The following is a 13592-nucleotide window of genomic DNA, read 5'->3' as shown; positions in this document are numbered from 1 at the left end:
ACTGCCATATAAGATCCTGCCGTATAATTCCAGTGATCCTGTTGTATAATTCCAGTGGTACTGGTGTATAAGTCCAGTCCAGTGATACTGACGTAAATGTCCATTGATACTACCGTATATGTCCAGCGGTACTGCCGTATATGTCCAGTGATCCTACCGTATAATTCCAGTGATCCTGACGTATAATTCCAGTGGTACTGGCGTATATGTCCAGTGATACTGCTGTATATGTCCAGTGATACTGCCGTATATATGTCCATTGATACTGCCGTATATGTCCAGCGGTACTGCCATATAAATCCAGTGATTCTGCCGTATAATTCCAGTGGTACTGGCGTATAATTCCAGTGGTACTGGCGTATAATTCCAGTCCACTGATTGTGTCATATATGTCCAGTGATCCTGCTGTATAATTCCAGTGATCCTGCCGTATAATTCCAGTGATACTGCCGTATATGTCCAGTGATACTGCCGTAAATATCCAGCGGTACTGCCGTATAATTCCAGTGATCATGCCGTATAATTCCAGTGATCTTGCAATTCCAGTGGTACTGGCGTATAAATGTCCAGTGATCCTGCCATATAATTCCAGTGGTACTGGCGTATAAGTCCAGTCCAGTGATACTGCCGAATATGTCCAGTGATACTTCCGTTTATGTCCAGTGATACTGCCGTATATGTTCATTTATACTGCTGTATATGTCCAGCAGTACAGCTGTATAAATCCAGTGATCCTGCCGTATAATTCCAGTGGTACTGGTGTATAAGTCCAGTGATTCTGCCATATAATTCCTGTGGTACTGCCGTATAAGTCCAGTCTAGTGATTCTGCCATATATGTCCAGTGATACTGCCGTATATGTCAATTGATGCTGCCATATATGTCCAGTGATACTGCCGTATATGTCCAGCGGTACTGCCGTATAAATCCAGTGATCCTGCAGTATAATTCCATATAATTCAGTATAAATCCAGTCCAGTGATGCTGCCAGATAAGTTCAGTGGTGCTGTCCTGTGCTGTATATTATTTTCTCCAAATAAAGGGGTTATTAATATTTAATCCAAATAATTTTCACAGGGTTTGTCCTGTGTGGTGTAGAGGTACGCTCTCCAGTAACGCATATTGTTATATAACTCCAGAAAAATAATGGATGACAAAAATTTGGAAGATAAAATAGGGAAAGATCAAGAACCACTTCCTCCTAGTGCTGAAGCTGCTGCCACTAGTCATGACATAGACGATGAAATCCCTTCAACGTCGTCTGCCAAGGCCAATGCCCAATGTGATAGTAGAGGGCATGTAAAATCCAAAAAGCCAAAGTTCAGTAAAAAGACCAAAAAAAAGAAATTTAAATGGTCTGAGGAGAAACGTAAACTTGCCAATATGCCATTTACGACACGGAGTGGCAAGGACTGGCTAAGGCCCTGGCCTATGTTCATGACTAGTGGTTTAGCTTCACATGACGATGGAAGCCCTCATCCTCCCGCTAGAAAAATTATAAGAGTTATGCTGGAAAAAGCACAGAAAAGAACTGTGCGTTCTAAGATGGTATCACAAATCCCAAGTGTGTCGGCGGTTGCAATGCCTGACCTGCCCAACACTGAACGGGAAGAGGTGTCTCCTTCCACCATTTGCACGCCCCCTGCAAGTGCTGGTAGGAGCACCCACAGTCCAGTTTCTGATATTCAAATTGAAGATGTCACTCTTGAAGTACACCAGGATGAGGATATGGATGTTGTTTAGCTGAGGAGGAAGTTGACGATGAGGATTCTGATGGTGATGTGGTTTGTTTAAATCAGGCACCATGGGAGACATCTGTTTTCTGTGGGATGAAAAAGCCCATTGTGATGTCTGGGCAAAATACCAAAAAAGCCACCTCTTCGGTGTGGAATTATTTCTCCACAAATCTGGACAACAGGTGTCAAGCCGTGTGTTGCCTCTGTCAATCTGTAATAAGTAAGGGTAAGGATGTTAACCACCTAGGAACATCCTCCCTGATACGTCACCTACTGAGAATTCATCAGAAGTCAGTGCCAAGTTGTGAAACTTTGGGTAAGAGCATAAGCAGTCCACTGACACCTAAATCCCTTCATCCTCTTGTACCCAAGCTCCTGCAAGCCACACCACCAAATCCCTCAACGTCAGCTTACTCCTCAGTCAGGAATGTCAGTAGTCCTGCAGGCCATGTCACTGTCAAGACTGAGGAGTCCTCTCCTAACCAGGATTCCTTTGGAGGATCCTTGAGTGGTACGCCTGCTGTTGCTGCCACTGCTGTTGTTGCTGCTGGGAGTCGATCGTCATCCCAGAGGGGAAGTCGGAAGACCACTTGTACTACTTCAACTAAGCAATTGACTGTCCAACAGTCCTAAGTGATGAAGATGAAATATGACAGCAGTCATCCTTTTGCAAAGTGGATAACTGAGGCCTTGACAGTTATGTTGGTGTTAGACGTGCGTCCAGTATCCGCCATTAGTTCAGTGGGACTTAGAGAATTGTTTGAGGTACTGTGTCCCCGGTATCATGTGGACAAGTGGAACAGGGCAGACTAAGGACTATATGACTGTGACATCCCACTGGGTAGATGTATGGCCTCCCGCAGCAACAACAGCAGCGGCACCAGTAGCAGCATCTCGCAAACGCCAACTCGTTCCTAGGCAGGCTACGCAGCTGACAACCTCTTACAGAAACTGAGGGACATCATTGCTCAATGTCTTACCCCAATAAGACTCTCCTGGGGATTTGTGATATCGGACAACGCCACATCTGGGCAAATTCCATTGCATCTGGGCAAATTCCAGCACGTCCCATGTTTTGCACATACAAATAATTTGGTGGTGCAGAATTTTTTGAAAAATGACAGGGGCAGGGGCGTGCAGGAGATGCTGCCGGTGGCTCGAAAAATTGCGGGCCACTTTCGGCATTCAGCCACCGCGTGCCGAAGACTGGAGCGCCATCAAACACTCCTGAACCTGCCCTGCCATCACCTGAAGCAAGAGGTGGTAACGAGGTGGAATTCAACACTCTATATGCTTCAGAAATTGGAGGAGCAGCAAAAGGCCATTCAAGCCTATACATCCACCTATAATATAGGCAAAGGAGGGGGAATGAACCCGACTCAAGCGTAGTGGAGAATGATTTCCATCTTGTGCAAGGTTCTTCAACCCTTCGAACTTGCCACACGTGAAGTCAGTTTAGACATTGACAGCTTGAGTCAGGTCATTCACCTCATCAGGCTTTGCAGAAGCAGCTGGAGAAATTGAAGGAGGAGCTAAGATGGAGAATTCTGCAAAGTATGTGGGACTTGTGAATGGAGCCCTTCAATTGCTTTGCCAGGATTGAAGGGTGGTCAATCTGTTGAAATCAGAGCACTACATTTTGGCCACCATCCTCGATCCTAGGTTTAAAGCCTACATTGTATCTCTCTTTCCGGCAGACAGAAGTCTGCAGAGGTTCAAAGACCTGCGGGTGAGAAAATTGTCATTTAAGCGGAACGTGACCCATAAACAGCTCCTTCTTCATTTTCTCCCGCAACTGGGGCTGCGAGGAAAAGGATAAGATTTCCTAGCCCACCCGCTGGCGGTGATGCAGGGCAGTCAGGAGCGAAAGCTGACATCTGGTCCGGACTGAAGGACCTGCCAACGATTATTGACATGTCTACTGTCACTGCATATGATGCTGTCACCATTGAAAGAATGGTGGACGATTACATGAGTGACAGCATCCAAGTAGGCATGTCAGACAGTCCGTACGTATACTGGCAGGAAAAAGAGGCATTTTGGATGCGCTTGCACAAACGGATTTTATTTTACCTAAGTTGCCCCCCTCCAGTGTGTACTCCGAAAGAGTGTTTAATGCAGCCGGTAACCTTGTCAGCGATTGGCATAGGAGGTTACTTCCACAAAATGTGGAGAAGATGATGTTCATCAAAAAGATTTATAAATTCCTCCTGGAATAGGCCAGACCTTGACCAGCAATTGCCTCCAGAAAGTACACAGGGCCCTGTGATGGTGGATTCCAGTGGGGACGAATTAATACTCTGTGAGGATGAGGATGTACACAGTGAAAGGGGTGAGGAATTGGAGGATGAGGATGAGGTCGACATCTTTCCTCTGTAGAGCCAGTTTGTGCAAGGAGAGATTGATTGCTTCTTTTTTGGTGGGGACCCAAACAAACCAGTCATTTCAGCCACAGTCGTGTGGCAGTCCCTGTCGCTGAAATGATTGGTATGTTAAAGTGTGCATGTCCTGTTTATAAAACATAAGGGTGGGTGGGAGGGCCCAAGGACAATTCCATCTTGCACCTCTTTTACTTCTTTGCATGATGTGCTGTTTGGGGCCTAGTTTTTTTAAGTGCCTTCCTGTTTGCCACTGCAGTGCCACTCCTAGATGGGCCAGGTGTTTGTGCCGCACACTTGTGTCGCTTAGCTTAATCATACAGCTACCCCATTGCACCTCTTTTACTTATTTGGATTATGTGCTGTTGGGGTACTAGTTTTTTTAAGTGCCATCCTGTCTGCCACTGCAGTGCCACTCCTAGATAGGCCAGGTGTTTGTGCCGCAAACTTGTGTCGCTTAGCTTAGTCATACAGCCACCTTGGTGCAACTTTTTGGCCTAAACACAATATTGTGAGGTGTTCAGAATAGACTGGAAATGAGTGTAAATGAATTATATTGAGGTAAATAATACCGTAGGATCAAAATTACCCCCAAATTCTGTGATTTTAGCTATTTTCAAAAATCATCCAGATCCAAAACCAAAACACAAAAGGGTGGTTTTGTCAAAACCAATCCAAAATTAAACCACGAGCGGGGAATTAGAACCAAAACACGAAAAGTGCCCACCGCACATCTCTAGTATATATATATATATATATATATATATATATTTGTCTTGATAAAAGCGCTGCCAAGCGCTGAAACTTTGCCTACCAACCTTTGGTTTGAGTGTCCATTTATTTATCCTGAGTGCCGCCATTGGAGAATATATACATATATATATATATATATATATATATATATATATATAAAGCAAAAAACACCCTAATCCTGCGCTGTGTAGTTGCTGCCCTCCGAAACGGTCCTACTGTTAGCTGGGACCAAAATAAACACTCCTCCAACCAATGAATCAGGGGGCGCTAACAATCACTTCCCATTAGACCAGCAATACAATTGACCACATATATGGATAATAACAGTTTATTAAAAGCACAATCCGCTATTAGAGATAACCCTTTCAAATACACAAATCAATAATTAGTGTCATAGATGAAATGAAGGGTATTTTTTCTCTCTTCAACCCTGACGCGTTTCGTCCTTTGCAGACTTCTTCAGAGGATGGTCAAAATAGCTGGTGAAGACATATCCATTGCTATAAATACATTATATACATAAAATATATACACACACACACACATAAATAATGGTGTGGTGACGGCAGCACTCGGAATAAGAAACACGGAAGCTGGGGTGACCAACATTTCAATTCCTCCCACAGTTTTTGTTGCCAGAATGTAAGGCATATGTGTACCAATTTTTTAGTACATTGATCCAGCAATTCCGGAGTTATGCTGTCTCCTGATATACTCTGTCCTGCTGTCTGCCCCCCTAGGGGTGCTAGGGATTTCAAAGTGTTTTAGTTGCCTCCGCCATGTTTTAATACGCTTGTATGTGAAATTTCACGATCTTCGCTTGTAAATTGTGGCTATGTATAGAAAGACAGAAGGACAGAATGACAGATTTTCATTTTTATATATTAGATTAGATATGGAGATTTATGGTAGACTTACCATAGTTAAATCTCTTTCTGCGAGGTACACTGGGTTCCACAGGGAATATATCGGGGGTGTAGAGATGGATCTTGATCCAGAGGCACTAAGAGGCTAAAGCTTTAGACTGTCCCAGGATGCATTGCGGGGCCTCCTCTATAACCCCGCCTCCAGGCACTGTGAGCTCAGTTTTGTTAAACAGTCCAATGCAGAAGCAGGTAAAAGAGAAGGCAGATATTAATCACATAGAACCACGTTCCCACGACAGGAGAAGGCACTAGCGGCTAATGCCATACAAACCCAAAGAAGCTAAGTGCGTCAGGGTGGGTGCCTTGTTGAACCCAGTGTACCTCGCAGAAAGAGATTTAACCATGGTAAGTCTACCATAAATCTCCTTTTCTGCAGCGGGGTACACTGTGTTCCACAGGGAATACATCGGGGATGTCCTAACGCAGTTCCTCAAAGGAGGGGACGCACCTTAGTGGGTATGAGAACCCGGCGTGCAAAGGAAGCATCCTGGTAGGCGTAAGTATCAATGGCATAGAACCTAATAAATGTGTTCACTGAGGACCACATAGCTACCTTGCACAATTGTTCTGCGGACGCGCCACGACGGGCAGCCCAAGAGGGTAGAACACAACGAGAAGAATGAACTTTAATAGCAGCAGGAGCTGGTAGTCCAGCCTGCGCATAAGCGTATGCAATCACGCGCGCCACGCTATCTACTCTCCCTCCAGGGGGGTCGTGGACCCCCAAGAGGGAGAAAAGTTGTCGGTATTCCGACAGTCGGGATTCCGGCGCCGGTATGGTGGTCGTCGGGAGCCCGGCCGCCGGCAACCTGAAGACAACCCCTGGCCAAGGTTTGCTTATTTGCAGGCCAGCCATGTTTGGGAAAAACAAACAGTACAAAGAGGGTATCTTACCTCCTGATAGAGGCATTCCTCTCCACATATATATGGAGAGCCGTACCACATCCAAAGACCGTTCTTTGGAAGACAATTCAGAAAAGATGAAGGCCGGAATCACAATCTCTTGATTAAGGTGAAAAGATGACACCACCTTAGGTAAATAACTAGGGCGAGTACTAAGAACTGCTTGGTCACAATGATATATTAAAAAGGGTGGACGACAGGACAACGCGCCTAAGTCCGACACCCTTCTAGCAGAGGCAATAGCCAGCAGAAACAAGACCTTGGCTGTGAGCCATGTAAGGTCCACTGACTCAAGAGGTTCAAATGGAGACTCTTGCAGGGCATTCAAGACAACAGACAAATCCCATGGAGCCACAGGAGGCACATAGGGAGGCTGAATCCGCAGTACGCCCTGAGTGAATGTATGAACGTCAGGTATAGATGCAATTTTTCTCTGAAACCACACCGACAAGGCAGATATGTGTACCTTGAGGGAGGCCAGACGAAGTCCTAAATCCAGGCTTTGTTGGAAAAAAAAGCCAGAAGTCTGGAAGTATTAAACTTGGAAGCATCGTAATTCTTAGCAGCACACCATGTGAAGTAAGAATTCCAGTCCCTATAATAAATCTGTGCAGTAGTCGGTTTGCGGGCCTTCAGCATAGTTTGGATAACCACCTCGGAGAAACCTTTGGCCCTGTCAAAGCCAGCCTGGCCAGGTCCGGGTAGACACAAGGGCCCTGAATGAGGAGGTCTGGGCGTTGAGGAAGTAGAAGAGGACGCTCTATTGATAGACCCTGCAGGTCTGAAAACCAATGCCGTCTGGGCCACGCTGGAGTGACTAGAAGTAGTATTCCTCCTTCTTGCTTGAACTTACGTAGTACCCTGGGCATGAGTGACACTGGAGAGAACACGTAGGGCAGCCAAAAGTTCCATGGAATTGCCAGTGCGGCCACAAAGGTTGCTTGAGGATCCCTTGTTCTTGATCCGAAGACCGGAACTTTGTGATTGTGTTGATACGCCATCAGGTCTACATCTGGTAGACCCCACTTGTCCACTAGGAGTTGAAAGACTTCCTGATGAAGACTCCACTCTCCGGCGTGCACGTCCTGATGACTGAGGAAATCCGCTTCCCAGTTGAGGACCCCCGGAATGAACACTGCCGATATTGCTAGCAGATGGTGTCCTGCCAAATGAAGGATTTTTTACACTTCCATCATTGCCATGCGGCTTCGAGTGCCACCTTGATGATTTATGTATGCCACCATTGTGGCATTGTCTGATTGTACTTGAACTGACCTGTTCTGTATCAGAGGCAGGGCAAGAGTCAAAGCATTGACCACTGCCCGCAATTCCAGAATGTTTATTGGGAGGATAGATTCCTCCTTGGCCCACCGACTCTGGAGAGAGTGTTGCTCCAGCACCAGGCCCCACCCCCTTAGACTGGCATCCATAGTCAGTAGGACCCAGTTGGGGATCCAGAAGGGATTGCCCCTGCTCAACTGTTGGTCCTGTAGCCACCAACTCAGTGACAGATGAACCCCCGGCGTCAAGGAGATCAAGGAGATCATTTGAGACCTGATCTGATGAGGCAGGCTGTCCCACTTGGACAGGATTAACCTCTGCAGAGGGCGGGAATGAAATTGAGCGTACTCTACCATGTCAAAAGTCGACACCATGAGGCCTAGTACTTGATCGCCGAGTGTATCAACACTCTTGAGCGAGAGAGAAAGTATCTGATCCTGTCCTGAAGTTTCAGGACTTTCTCTGAAGACATAAAAGTATTTGGCTGTGTGTGTGTATCCAGCAGTGCCCCCAGGTGCACCATGCTCCGAGCAGGGACCAGCGAGGACTTCTTCCAGTTGACTAGCCACCCGTGGGCTTGTAGGAAGCGTACCGTCAGTTGCAAATGACTGAGGAGGACATCTTGGGAGTTCGCCAAGATCAACAAGTCATCCAGATACGGCAGGATCCTGATTCCCTGACAACGTAGATGAGCCGTCATCACGGCCATAACCTTGGTGAAGATCCGGGGGGCCGTGTCCAAACGACAGAGCCTGATATCGCTGATGTGATATGGCAATAGGTATATTCAGATAAGCATCTTGTATATCCAGGGATACCATATAATCTCCAGGTTCCATGGCCAGTACAATCGAGTGCAGCATTTCCATACGGAACTTGGACACACTCACAAATTTGTTCAGTGATTTGAGGTTGAGTATAGGCCAGAAAGACCTATTGGGTTTTGGGACTAGAAACGGTCGAGTAGTATCCTCTGCCTCTCTGGGATAGGGGTACCGGCACTACCACTCTCTCCAGGAGAGAACACACAACCAGGTGTAGAGCTTGCGCCTTCAACGGATCCGAAGGAATAACCGTTGTGCAGAACTAGTGAGGGGGACGTCTCTTGAGACTGCATACCCGCGAGAGATGACATCTCGCACCCATGCATCTGAATTGGTCTTTAAGTAGACCTGGGTGAACTGCAGAAGTCGGCCTACCACCCTGGGATCCCCCCAGGGGGAGTCCCGCCCCATAATGCGGCAGGCTTGACTTGTTTGGAAGCAGGCTGACAGGCAGCCCAGGATTGTTTTGCTTTGGGCTTAGTGGTTTGGAGCATGAGCTTGTCTCGGGTATGCCTGACCTTTTGCTTTCCCTCGAGGACGAAAGGAACGAAAAGTGGTACTCTTTGCCTTCTGTGCAGAAGGATTAGTATTCAGGAGAAATGCAGTCTTAGCAGATGCTAGGCCAGTCACAATCTTATTCAGATTTTCCCCAAACAGGATGTCTCCCTTAAAAGGGAGCACCTCCAAGGTCTTTTTGGAGTCCAGGTCCACTTTCCATGACCTCAACCACAGAATTCGGCGAACCAGGATGGACGTAGTCGACGCCTTGGCTGCCATTACACCCGCCTTAGAGGACGCCTCCCGAATGGGAGGCGGTAGTAATATGAGACAGATATTGTCTGTCAGTGTCAGATATATCCGGAGGCAGCTCTTTCTCTATTGCCTGAACCCATGCTTCAATTCTTTTTGCGGCCCAGGAGTCTGTTATAGTGGGTCTATGTACAGCACCTGTAAGGGAGAAAATAGACTTCAGGCATCCCTCCACACGTTTATCTGTCGGTTCCTTAAGTGAGGTGACAGTGGTGACAGGCAGAGTAGATGACACCACAAGACGGGTGACAATGGAATCCACTGGTGGTGAATTTTCCCACTTGTTACACAACTCTGCAGGGAGAGGATAACGAGCTAGCATCTTTTTAGACAAGGAGACTTTCTTTCCTGGTGAAGACCAGGGTTCCTGACGTATGTCTACTAAATGGTCAGAATGCGGAAAGACTACTTTAGCTACCTTCTGACGTTTAAACTTATCAGGTTTCTTAGACGCAGTAGTGGGATCTACATCATTATCGATTTGTAGAATTAGCTTAATAGCCTCCACTAGGTCAGGGACATAAACCTGAGTTGTAGATTCCTCGTCAGAAGCAGCTGTATCAGTGTCTGACGGGTCAGTATATTCCCCATCCTCATCAGAGGAATCATCTGAGATATTAATGGATTGTGAGGCGGAAACGGCCCGCTTAGATGACCCCTTGACACCAGAGTGACGTGGGGTAGGTTTCTGTGTAACCCAAGATTGATTTAATTGCTGCAACTGGGTAGACAAAGTATCCGCCCAGGGTGGACTTACCACAGGAAAAATATGTGGCTGCAATGGCACAGGAGGTCCCATAGGGGGCGCAAGGCATGTCACAAGCATATTGAGCATAGCTGAGAACGCCGCCCAAGTTGGCTACTGATTTGCTGCAAGAGCTGCGGGCTGACTGAGAGCTGTATGGCACATATTACAGAGACCATTATGCAAAACTTCCCCCTCAGGCAAATCCTTGGCGCATGCGCTGCATGAGGCAGGAGCATCCGCAGATTTCCCGCCCTTTGTGTTAGACATTATGGTGAATGTAACCGTAGAGCGTATGAGTACGATACAGCCAGACAAATATAGGCCCTCATTCCGAGTTGATCGCTCGTTATTTTTCATCGCATCGCAGTGAAATTTCGCTTAGAGCACATGCGCAATAGTCGCACTGCGACTGCGCCAAGTAACTTTGCTATGAAGATAGGATTTTTACTCATGGCTTTTTCTTCGCTCCGGCGATCGTAGTGTGATTGACAGGAAATGGGTGTTACTGGGCGGAAACACGGCGTTTTAGGGGCGTGTGGATGAAAACGCTACCGTTTCCGGAAAAAACGCAGGAGTGGCCGGAGAAACGGGGGAGTGTCTGAGCGAACGCTGGGTGTGTTTCTGACGTCAATCCAGGAACGACAAGCACTGAACTGATCGCACAGGCAGAGTAAGTGTGGAGCTACTCTAAAACTGCTAAGTAGTTTGTGATCGCAATAATGCAAATACATCGGTCGCAATTTTAGGATGCTAAGATACACTCCCAGTAGGCGTAGGATTAGCGTGTGTAACTCTGCTAAATTCGCCTTGCGACCGATCAACTCGGAATGAGAGCCCTAGTACAGTACCTGCAAAGAAATCTCCTATTTATGTGACAGCATGCACAGTACACAAACAGAGAATAAATGCGGTATGAGGTGACTGGGTACACAGTAGAATACACTTAATTGTAAATACTGTGCAGCACTATATATGACATCCTGACACACCTAGTCCTTTAGGGTATAGAATGCAGTGATAGATATAGCTGTAATATACTGAAATGAAACCACACAGCAGATACAGGCACACACAGTCACAGTGACAATGCAGATAACTATTTTAGTCAGACAATAAAACTGCACTGGACTAGTAAATATATATATATATATAACAATGCGCGGTCCGAGACCTGAGATATATATCAGAATACTCGTACAATATATTCTGGTAGAGATACACTTGTTCTTAACTAACGCTGTCTTAAAATGACATGTAGAATACTTAAGTGTCTGTAAAATCCCAGCGCTGATGTACAGGCGGAGTTAAAGAAGGAGACCTTGCCCTGCAGTCCCCAAGACCAGTCGCAGCTACTGTGAGAAGATGGCGCCCAAAGTCTCAGTCAGGGAGTGAGGGAGAGTGAGAGGCAGCTCCAGGGCGGGAACACCAGCAGTAGATGGCTCCCGGAGCTGGGGGAGGGGCTACAGGTCAAGCGCCTTATCCCCTATGCTGGTCCTCACCACCGGGTACTGTGGATCCTTATTAAACAGGATATTTTACTATCCGACCTGTGCTCTCATGCCCTGGTGGATATAGTGGGGTCCCTGCTCTGTCACAGTGTCCACGCCAGCATCGCGGTCCATCTCCTAAGACCGCGACCGGAACGCAATTTAATGGCGGGTCCCGCCTGGGGACCCTCTTACCTCCTCCCTTAGTAGCAGCCATGCGATCCAGGAGAGTGTCTGCAGTGGTGTGCCTAGGAACCAGAGTGCCTCCGCCGCAAGTACCCGGGAACAGAGCCAGAGGGAGTATGCAACGCCACTGGGGAGGTGATGGAGCCGCAGCACAGTATGTCACACTGACATATGAAGTGCTGCAGCCCTTGAAGTCTTCTAAAAAGCTTTTTCAGGGCTGCCTAGCACAGCCCCACTGTTAAGTGACCTGCTTCATGCAGGCACCAACTCTAAAACTAAGCTCACAATGCCTGGAGGCGGGGTTATAGAGGAGGCCCCTCAATGCATCCTGGGACAGTCTAAAGCTTTAAAAGGGACTGTCCCGCGAAAATTGGGACAGTTGGGAGGTATGCAATTGTGCACATTCAGAAAGAAACAATACTTAGCAGAAGCCAAGTTGCAAGGGGGCTGGCACGCCGAGAAGGGCTGTTTCGCACAAATGTGCCAATGGTGTATGAGGGCATATCGGTACCTCTCATCTAGTATAAATGGCCCTGCACCCAGTGTCACCACTCTTCCATACAATAATAACATTGATGTTTGCCTACATAACAGCACGATCTGTGAAGCTGAGGTCTTGAAACCTGTGTTTGCCTACGTCCTTGTGTACTGCAGAGTAACACTATATCTTCAGTATTTGCGGGTTACAGCTAGGCATGCCATAATATGCCTTTCTGAAGCTTGCATTTAACATGGGCATACCTTCCAACATTGCTTCATATGAATTCGGGACCTCGACGCAGCTTATCCGCGCCGCCATGCTCACAAAAAGGGGGCATGGCCTCGGAGAAAGGCTCCCGATTTCGTCATTGAGGGTGCAGTCACAGCGCTCTCTGAGCTGCTGGCATTCCCCTGCCTCTCTAACTCCCGTGAACAGATGCTGTGCACATGCGCACAGCGTCTATTCACCGCTGCTCTGAGCAGCGACTGACAGGAGCCTCCCAAGTGCCCCACCACTACCACCGCAGGACACTGCAGCACACGGGTGGGACAGCGGGACAGTCCAAAAAACGGGACTGTCCAGTGAAAATCGGGACAGTTGCGAGGTATGCATGGGTTTACTCAGCCACAGAACTTGTGTAAATCATAGATGTCTTGGATTAAAGTGTTGTTGTTATTATAATAATAATAATAATAGTAATAATTTTAGTTATATAGCGCTCTTTCTCCAACAGGACTCAGGGCACTTTATTATGACAATCCTAGTTATAATTTACAGTCTCCATTCTCATGACATGATCCTTACTTAATAAGTATTGTAGGGAAATTGTATTACCAGGCTCGGACTGGCCCACAGGTGTACAGGGGAAAACACCGGTGGGCCCCACTGCCTGGGCTCCCTCCTCCTCTAGGGATCAGGTTCTAGACTTTGCACTTGAATTATATATTATACATATGTTACCTTATACTGCACAGGATTATGATGTATTCTCTACAGTACATTGCTGTCATTAATCTGGCACATTATCATGCATGCACTAGCATTAATTACTATATAAATTATCAAGGAGTCCAGACCAG

Source organism: Pseudophryne corroboree, chromosome 1 (assembly GCF_028390025.1).
Source record: "Pseudophryne corroboree isolate aPseCor3 chromosome 1, aPseCor3.hap2, whole genome shotgun sequence".
NCBI classification, from domain to species: Eukaryota; Metazoa; Chordata; class Amphibia; order Anura; family Myobatrachidae; genus Pseudophryne; species Pseudophryne corroboree.
This window is presented reverse-complemented; position numbering follows the sequence as displayed.